Source organism: Rhinopithecus roxellana, chromosome 16 (genome assembly GCF_007565055.1).
Source record: "Rhinopithecus roxellana isolate Shanxi Qingling chromosome 16, ASM756505v1, whole genome shotgun sequence".
Lineage (NCBI taxonomy): Eukaryota > Metazoa > Chordata > Mammalia > Primates > Cercopithecidae > Rhinopithecus > Rhinopithecus roxellana.
This window is the reverse complement of record NC_044564.1, coordinates 36847997-36857871: the sequence shown is the minus strand read 5'-3', so window position 1 is coordinate 36857871 and position 9875 is coordinate 36847997. Positions and strand designations below refer to the sequence as shown.

The 9875-nt window shown below is 41.4% G+C and overlaps 1 pseudogene; it reads left to right on the top strand.

Annotated features, from left to right (window-relative positions):
- The first annotated feature begins 7914 nt into the window (after nucleotides 1-7914).
- Nucleotides 7915-9875, top strand: LOC104668608 (annotated as a pseudogene).

The window sequence follows — 9875 nt, the reverse complement described above, 5'->3', positions numbered from 1 at the left end:
GAAATCAATGTATTTCACTCCAAAATACAGGTCCCTGGTATAATGAGTATTTTAAATTAAAAACCCTTAGAGACCTTTAAGCACTGGTGTTCTCGTATCTATACATACAGGTAGGGCTAACCCACCAAGGAGAACAATTATTCTTGCTGTCTTCCCTGTTATCTCCGTATCCATTACAGAAAAGAAGACCCAAAAATGTAACTACATCCGAACAGACCCTTTTCAAGATAATAACTAGCTCCAAGGATCATTTAAATTCCAAAGAGAACTATTTACAAGTTAATTTCTGTTTCCCATCCAGTCATTCTTTCTAGTAATCATTTATTGCCCCTCAATGGAATTCTTCTTTCCACTCCCATAACCTGTTTTAACAGGATCTAAGCTCCCATTCTTTTTGTAACTGACATTAGTGGACTGCGGGAGGTCCCCAGTTGCTTGTGGGACTTCCACCCCAGTGAGAATAAATTCAAGGCCGAGTCAGAAAATAGTCCAAGTATGGAAATGTATTGCAAAGTGAAAAGTACACACTCAAGAAAGGGGAGCGCGGGTGTACTCAAGAGAGAGTCACATGCAAAAGGGTTTGGAGCGGCTGCCTTTTTAGGGGTTTCTTTAAGGGATGGAATATTCATGAAGATTCCTGGAAAAAGGTGGAGATGTTCTGGAACTGTAGTGCTACTCATTTTCACACCAAATATGGATGTTCCTGGAACTGTCATGGTGCTGGTGGGTGTGTGAGTTGTATGTTAATGAGCGTATCATGAGGTTCTAGGTGAAACCTAGGTCAAATCCAGTGCCACAGTGAGTCCAGTTAGTCTCACCCAGCTTAGAGCACACCCTGGTTTTTCAGGGTCTTATCAGCCCATAGTTTCTGAAGCTATTTCTACAGTTTCCTTTTGCTAGCCATGTGAAACCACTGCCTGGAATTTTCTATTCTCCTGTGACCACTCTTGTTATTCCTGTCTCCTAACCTCAGAATGGTATATAAGCTTCTGTACCTCACTGGGAATTTGGGTGTTCATTCAGAAGGCTCCCAGTGTATACATGTTAAATGAATTTGTATGGCTTTTCTCCTATTAATCTGCCTTTTGCAAGTTAATTTTTCAGTGAAACTTCAGAGAGGGTCAAACGGAAAGCCCTCCCTTGGCCCCATATGTGTTATTGAGGTATGTTTCTCATGGATAAACGCAATCTTTAAGTTATTTTTGGAATTTATTAGTCCCTTACTGGTAACTCCATTTGCTTCTATAAGAAACAAAGGCAGAGACTTATAGTAAATTCCAGGGCTCTCCATAGAATTATTAACCCATTATAAGAGTAGTAAAGTTGCTGAGAAATTACCTGCTTGTTTTCTGGGTGTCCTTTGGTTTATTCTGTTTATATACATTACCTACCACCCTAAAACTTCAGGGCCAGGATGTGGATCATCATGGGTTCCAGGGAGGATCGTGAAGGAAATCAAAATATTTCACTCCAAAATATCCTTCTTTGATGTATTTTGAGATAGCTGTTCAGAGGGCTTGCAAACAGAAGTAGCCCCGAAAAGCTGTCTTTCCTGGGGAGCTTTGCATCTGTGCAGAATCTGCACGGTGCAGCCAGGCCTCCTCTGAGGCCTTCTCTTATTCAGTTCTAGAGAAGATTAACTGAGAGTCCAACATCTTTAAAGGTCTGAAGGAAACTCTTACCACGTATTCTCTCCAAGAGCTGCAACCTGTGAGGTTACATCATCTACATAACAGGACCCCCTTTGCCAGCCAGGTCTCTTCTTCTCTCCCTCCATAACCTGTCTTACTGCCATAACCTGATGTTGGCCATGCTCTGAGCCCCATTCTTTCTGTAACCACAAGATGGTACAAAAGTGTCAACCATCTGGCAATTTCTTTCAGTTTTTATTTTTATTTATTTTTATTTTTTTTGAGATGGAGTTTTGCTCTTGTCACCCAGGCTAGAGTGCAATGGTGCGATCTTGGCTCACTGCAACCTCTGCCTCCCGGGTTCAAGCAATTCTCCTGCCTCAGCATCCTGAGTAGCTGGGATTATAGGTGCCCACCATCACACCCAGTTCATTTTTGTGTTTTCAGTAGAGATGGCATTTCACCATGTTGGCTAGGCTCGTCCGGAACTCCTGACCTCAGGTGATCTACCTGCCTTGGCCTCCCAAAGTAGTGGGATAACAGGAGTGAGCCACCATGCCTGGCCTGAGTTTTTATATTTTGTATGACTCCCAAGCTCATACGCATGTTTCTAAAATTTGTGAGTTTTTTTTTTTTTTTGTTTTTTGAGACAGAGTCTCACTCTGTCACCCAGGCTGGAGTGCAGTGGTGAGATCTTGGCTCACTGCAACCTCCGCCTCCTGGGTTCAAGTGATTCTCCCACCACAGCCTCCCGAGTAGCTGGGGTTATAGGTGTGCACTGACAGGCCCAGCTAATTTTTGTATTTTTAGTAGAGACAGGATTTCACCATGTTGGCTGGGGTGGTCTTGAACTCCTGACCTCAAGTGATCCACCTGCCTTGGCCTCCCAAAGTACTGGGATTACAGGTGTGAGCCACCATGTCCGGCCAGTAAGCTATTTTTCTTTTCTGTTAATCTATTTGTTTTATAAACTAAAATGATCAAACCTTCTGGGGAAAATAGCATCTAAACTTCCCTACAATCGTTACCATGAAATCCTTTCCATTCTAGATTAATCTACTCACATAAAGACTGGAAAAACTGATGAAGATGTGAGTTATTCCTGCCTACTCTCAATTTGGGAGGAGAATGCTCTGGTTTCCTTTCCCTGGAGATATACGATATTTGGGGAAAATGGAAGATGGAGGCTGAGAATATACAAATATGGATACTGGACAATCTGGAGTGTCTAAACATTTTTTTTCTATATAATATACTGCCTTTGGATTCTATAAACTCTAGAAATATCTGAGGAATCAGAGGATTATTTTGATAACCTTTTATTCCCATAAGTGGCCCAAATATCACTCTTGTTCTAAATTTTAGTTGGAAAAATATGGTCACTGAAAGCATAGACTAACCTAAGCAGACTCTCTGCTAGTTTATTTTTAACTAATGCTATATGCCAGGCACTGTTGTGAGGACTTTACCCTTGGAAGCATGCATGATTATTTTTAGAGCTCCTCTGCAGAGGAGAGCACCCAAGTGCACACAGGCATCAAGATGCAGCCAGGACTCATACCCAGACAACCTCATCCTCAGAGTTCTGCACATCCCCACTGCCCCACGCATGGCTGTCTTTTGTTTAGCTTTAACTTTTGTATCTGATGTTTTTTAACATCAGATTTTCTACTGATTTTTCCCAAGTAATAATTAACAAAGCAGTCATACTGAACCTACTAATCACTAGAACTATGCAATGGTAAGAACAAAAAAACCTTTTCTTTGTGCAAAACTGGAATAATTAACCAGAATCTTTGGTACATATGATATTGGAAATCACCCAGCTTCATACTTTCCCCTCTTGGCTTTTTTTTTTTTTTTTTTTTTTGAGACAGAGTCTCACTCTGTTGCCTAGGCAGTGGCGCAATCTTGAGTCACTGCAACCTCCACCTCCTGCGTTCAACCGATTCTTGTACCTCAGCCTCCTGAGTAGCTGGGATTATAGGCATGTGCCATCACACCCAGCTAATTCTTGTATTGTGAGTAGAGACAGGGTTTCACCATGTTGGCCAGGCTGGTCTCGAACTCCTGACCTCAGGTGATCCAGCCGCCTTGGCATCCCAAAGTGCTGGGATTACAGGAGTGAGCCACTGTGCCTGCCTCACCCCAATCCCCATTGCTTTATTCACTGATGAAGCATGCAAACTTATAAACAGATCCTATGCTCTTTTAAAAATTCTTTTGGGTTTTTCATTGTAACTGTGACTTTTTTTTATTACATTCGTACATATGACATTTTCTTTTTTTTCTTTTTTTTTTTTGAGACGGAGTCTCACTCTGTCTCCCAGGCTGGAGTACAGTGGCACGATCTCGGCTCACTGCAAACTCCGCCTCCCGGGTTCACGCCATTCTCCTGCCTCAGCCTCCGGAGTAGCTGGAACTACAGGTGCCTGCCACAACGCCAGGTTAATTTTTTTGTATTTTTAGTAGAGACGGGATTTCCCCGTGTTAGCCAGGATGGTCTCGATCTCCTGACCTCGTGATCCACTTGCCTCGGCCTCCCAAAGTGTTGGGATTACAGGCATGAGCCATGGCGCCCAGCCAATACATATGACATTTTCTAAAATACATCTTCGAAGTGCAGAAATTCAATACTAATAAAGCTATCCTATTGAACAGCGCTTTGCAAGTCACTTTGTTGGATACTTTCTGGAATTAAGATGCATGAGACATGGACACTACTTTCAAGGGGTCTAGACCATGGGGTTGTGAAAAGTGTTTTCCTTGGACCAGCAGGATCTGCATCAGCTGAGAGCATGCTAGAAATTATTGGGCCCCAGAGACTCTGGGAGTAGGGCTCAGCAAAGTCTTAACAAGCTCCTTGGGTGATTTTGATGCACACTAAACTTTGAGAATCACTGATCTAGCAGTGTAAGAAATATAAACAAAAGACTCTAAAACAAAGTTAAAATCAAGTTTAAACAAAATACAGTGGAATTTCCAGGAGGGAAAGTTGAGTTGAGGTGTAGGGAAATCTTGAAAAGGCTTCCTGGATTTGGTACTAGGGCTGGCTCCTTACAGAAGGGTGGGATTGGATGGCGCACATTGGAAGGTGGCAGGAGGTTCATCTCAGGAGGATAACAGAGAAGATGGAGGTGGACACAGTTAAGTGTCCTGTGAGGGGGCCTTAGAATCCTCCATTTGGGTGGAGCAGAAAGTGTGAAACAGCCAGTAGAGGTTCAGTCATGGAAATCTTTGAATATCATTACTAGTACTTTAATAATGAAAGAAAAAAGAGAACACTTGAAGACAATATGCCATTTCTATAAGGGAGGAAAATAGTGGGAATATGAGTATACACAGGTAGAATAATGGGAAACGTTCTTATATTTGTTAGGACTTCAAGGAAACCTGGAAAACGATGATACTTTAAAAATATTTCTTGTGTAAATTTAAAAAATACTAAAGTACTCATTACTTTTTGAAGACACTACTATGGGAATTTCAGTCACAATATGGATAACATTTTTGCCTTATAAAGAAGTGTGGTAGTGACACTGTATTATTGTAATAGAGCCATAATCCTAATTCTTGGCCTTTGCTAGATAATTTCCTGATTCAACTTTAGAAATGGCTTCAAAGAGCATTTTGAGAGAAGTTGTAATATGAATAAGTATAAGGTAGACAATAATATTGCTATTAAAATGAAAGCCTGATATTGAAATATAAAAATGAACTTGCACCATAATAACCAGAGAAATCTTTTAAATATCCAAAAATAAGTATATTTTTAGGTTTACTATTCAAAGAAAGACTGCAGAAAGTCAAAGGAATTTTATCTGGAGAACACAGTGTAAAATGAAAGAGATTTTAGAGGGCTTTAAATTTGGTTGAAACAGAGTGACAATCTCCTGCTTGAAACAACCAAAATAAATCATAAAAGAACATGACATGGCAGGGACATCAGACAACAAAGGACAGTGATCTCTAAGAAGCATCAGAAACGTGTAGTTGAGAAGGAGGCTGGGAGGACTTGCTTTCCAGTCACAATCCTGCTGACTAAGCCAGGATCTGGTCAAAACAGGACGCAGTGAAGAAACTGGCAAAAACCAGCAGGTGGCTCAAAGGCAGCTTCTAGTTGCTCCCAGTGCTCGTTAGTATAAGATACTCTCATCAGCACCAAGACAGTTTACAAATGTCATGGCAATGACCAGAAGTTACCACCTCTTTTTGTGGCAATGACCAGGAAGTTGCCCCCCTTCCTAGAAAGTTCTGAATGACCTGCCCCTTAATTTGCATTAATTCATCCCTTAATTTTGCATATAATTAAAAGTCGGTAAAAGTAGGTAAAAATACAGGTAGCCAACAGCCCACAAGAGATGCTTTGGGGTACTGCCTGTGAGTTAGCCCTGCTCTGTGAGGACAGTTCTGGTTCAATAAAAGATTGCTGTCTAATACTCCTGGCACACCCTTGAATTCCTTCGTGGGTAAAGCCAAGAACCTTCCTGGGGTAAGACTCCAATTTGGGGGCTCAGCTGCCCTGAGTCAAAGTGAGCCCTAAGATTGCCCACCTTATGGCTCTGAGAAAGCTTTCAGGCCATGGCACAGGGAGGGGCATCCAGGTGGAGCATGGTGGTCTTCCTGAGTTGAGACAGAGCTGGGAATTGGGGAAGTCAAGAGAGCAAGAGTTCTGAAGAGAAGAGAGCTGCACAGAGGAAGAACCCTGGAGACCTGCAGAGAGTTCCATGGGATCTTGAGCAGAGCACTGATCAGTACATATGTGTGAGGAAACGCTTTGAGGATGGGGGAAGAATGATCCAAAAGATTGAAGAGAACAGTACTTCAAAGAACACACAAGGCCAAAAATAGCACCTGTTCCCAAAAAGCAGAATGGAAAACCTTGTAATTCAGAGAGCATCAGTTAATGTACTAAGAACCGCCTTGCCACTGTAGTGGAGAAAAATTAATCCTAGAATAAATTCAGATCTGCTTCTAATGAGCAAATCTTAAAAGCAAGCCCAGAAATGATCAAACTCTTTCAAAGTACCTTAACTACATCTCAGAACAGAGCTCAGAAATATTTATAGGAGTACAAAAATAGTCAACAACCTATGAAATAGATCATCAGTATCTACCATTCAAAGAAAAATTGCCAGACATTCATAGAAGCAGGAAAATCCAGTCCATAATGAGAAGAAAAATCAGTGAATCAAAACCAGCTCCAAAATGACACAAATGATAGAATCGGCAAGGCCTGGCCGGGCGCGGGGGCTCAAGCCTGTAATCCCAGCACTTTGGGAGGCCGAGACGGGCAGATCACGAGGTCAGGAGATCGAGACCATCCTGGCTAACACGGTGAAACCCCGTCTCTACTAAAAAATACAAAAAAACTAGCCGGGCGATGTGGCGGGCGCCTGTAGTCCCAGCTACTCGGGAGGCTGAGGCAGGAGAATGGCCTAAACCCAGGAGGCGGAGCTTGCAGTGAGCTGAGATCCGGCCACTGCACTCCAGCCTGGGCGGCAGAGCGAGACTCCGTCTCAAAAAACAAAAACAAACAAACAAAAAAAGAATAGGCAAGGACTTTAAAACAGCCATTCTGATCAAATTTCATATGTTTAAGAAGCTGGAGAAAAGATTAAAAATGCTAAGTAGTGACATGGAAGATCCAAATCAAACTTCTAGAGATGAAAACTTCAAAAACTGAGGTGAAAAATATATTAGATGAGAATTGCAGCAGATCAGAAATTTTAAAAGAAAATATCAGTGACCTAAAAGACAGTACTAATAAGATGCTATCTAAAATGAAACACCAAGAGAAAAAATGATTTAAAAAAAACCAACAGAGTGATCTCTTGGAAAGATGGGGCAGCTTGGGAACTTTTCCACTGAAGCACTTTGTGCTGGATAAGAAGGCGATTACTGCAATCTTTGACCAGTTACTGGAGTTTGTTACTGAGGATCATATATTGCTGAAGTATGTGAATCTCCCTTCTCAGCTCAAGATCTGAAGATCCAATCCAGGGTGGAATAAAAAGAGCAACATATAAGAATCTAGAACTTGACTGAGCTACTGAAGATAATCAAGTAGAAATACAAGAATATAAAAACAAGCTTTCTATCATTGGTAAGGTGCTATCTCAGAGACAAATGAAGGTGGCACATTTTGGCAGGACAAGCTCTGTTATCAATGCAATGTTGTGGGATAAAGCTCTCCCTAGTGGGATTGACCATACAACCAATTGCTTCCTAAGTGTTTAAGGGACCAATGGAGATAAAACCTATCTTATGACTAAGGGATAAGATGAAAAAAGAGCGTAAAGACAGTTCATCAGCCCTTCAGATGGACAAAGACTTGGATGCTGGCTGTCGTACACATGTGTTTTGGCCAAAGACAAAGTGTGTCCTCTTGAAAGGTGAGATAGTTTTAGTAGACAGTCCAGGCACAGATGTCACTACAGAGCTGGATACCTGGATTGATGAGTGTTGCTTAGATGCCCATGTCATCATTTTGTTTGTAAACTCTGAATCAACACTAATGAACACAGAAAAACATTTTTTCACAAGGTAAAAGCAGCTTTCCAAGCCTAATAATTTAACTCTGAATAATCACTGGGTTGTCTCTTCATCAGAGCCAGAATATAAGGAAGATGTATGCAGACAGCACATGGAAAGGTGCTTGCATTTATTTGTGGAGGAGGTTAAAGTTGTGGATCCTTTAGAAGCACAGAATCATATATTCTTCATTTCAGCAAAGGAAGTTCTTAGTGCTAGACAGCACAAACCACAGGGGATGCCAGAGGCGGTGAAGTACTTGGGAAAGGATTTCAGGCAAGATTACAGGAGTTTCAGAATTTTAACAAATCTTTGAGGAGGGTATCTCACAATCAGCAGTGAAAACAAGGTTCAAACAGCACACTATCGGAGCTAAGCCAAGACTAGATATTGTGAAAAACACAATAGATTCAATAAACGTGGCAGCGACAGAGAAGAGCTTATTCAAAGGAAGAGCGGGAAGAACAAATTGGTAGACTGAACTTTATCCCAAACTAGATGAACCTTTTAACACTAGATGTTAAGAAAAAAATCAGGAAGGCCGGGCGTGGTGGGAGGCTGAGGCAGGTGGATCACAAGGTCAGGAGTTCAAGACGAGCCTGGCCAACATGATGAAACCCCATCTCTACTAAAAATACAACAATTTGTCGGGCGTGGTGGCAAAGCGGAGGTTGCAGTGAGCTGAGATCGCGCCACTGCACTCCAGCCTGGGTGACAGAGCGAGACTCCATCTCAAAAAAAAAAAAAAAAAAAAAAAAAAAATCAGGGAGGTTACCAAGGAAGTGGCAAACAAGGTTTCACGTGCAAGGACAGATGAGATTTGTTGACTGTTTTGGTTGATGGATTTTGTTCAGAGTTTCATCCTACTCTAAGTGGATTAAAAGTATATAAAAGTGACTTAAATTAGCACTTAGAAGATGGTATCAGAAGAAATATGGTTGATTGATGCACCAGTGAAGACAATGCCTCAATGTTTAATCCAAGCAAGAAATTATTAAAAATTTGAAACCATTATTTTCAGCTGACATATAGAATAAACTGCATACGCTGATCTCTTGCAAGAAATTTGATCTCAGTTATCACCTCTATTGCCACAAGTTATGACCGGATTTTCAAGAGGACAGTGTATTCCATTTTTCCCTGGGCTGGTCTTCACTTGTGCATTGATTCCTACAAATGCTCAGAGGGCGCTCCTGGGATTGTCAGAGCCTAACTTTCCCTAGTTCTTTAGCCTGTACTCCCACTGCTTCTATCAACCCAGCAACACCAGATAACGCATCACACACAGAACTCATGGTTACCTTCATAACAGGATTAGCTTCTCTTACATCTAGGATTTCTATGGGCATCTCTGTTGGAGGAGTAATTTGGAAAACTGTAGGCTGGCAATTCATATATGTTTCATTATGTATGTATGGAATTTGGTATCTTTATGAAAGGCTGTCCTGGAGCACCTGTGCCAAGGAAAGAGGCTTTAAACAGCGGTTTGTGAACTACGCATCTGAGAAACTTCAGATGTTTGCTAGCTTCAGGAGTGCAAACTGCAGCCACAAAGTACAACAAGAAATGGCTATCACTTTTGCTTGCCAGTGGCAACAAGTTGTTGTTACTCAAAGATACCTGGAAGAAGAAATTACTAGATTATCCAAAGAAATAGATCAGTTAGAGAACATACAAAACAATTCAAAGCTCTTTTTTTCATATTCATAG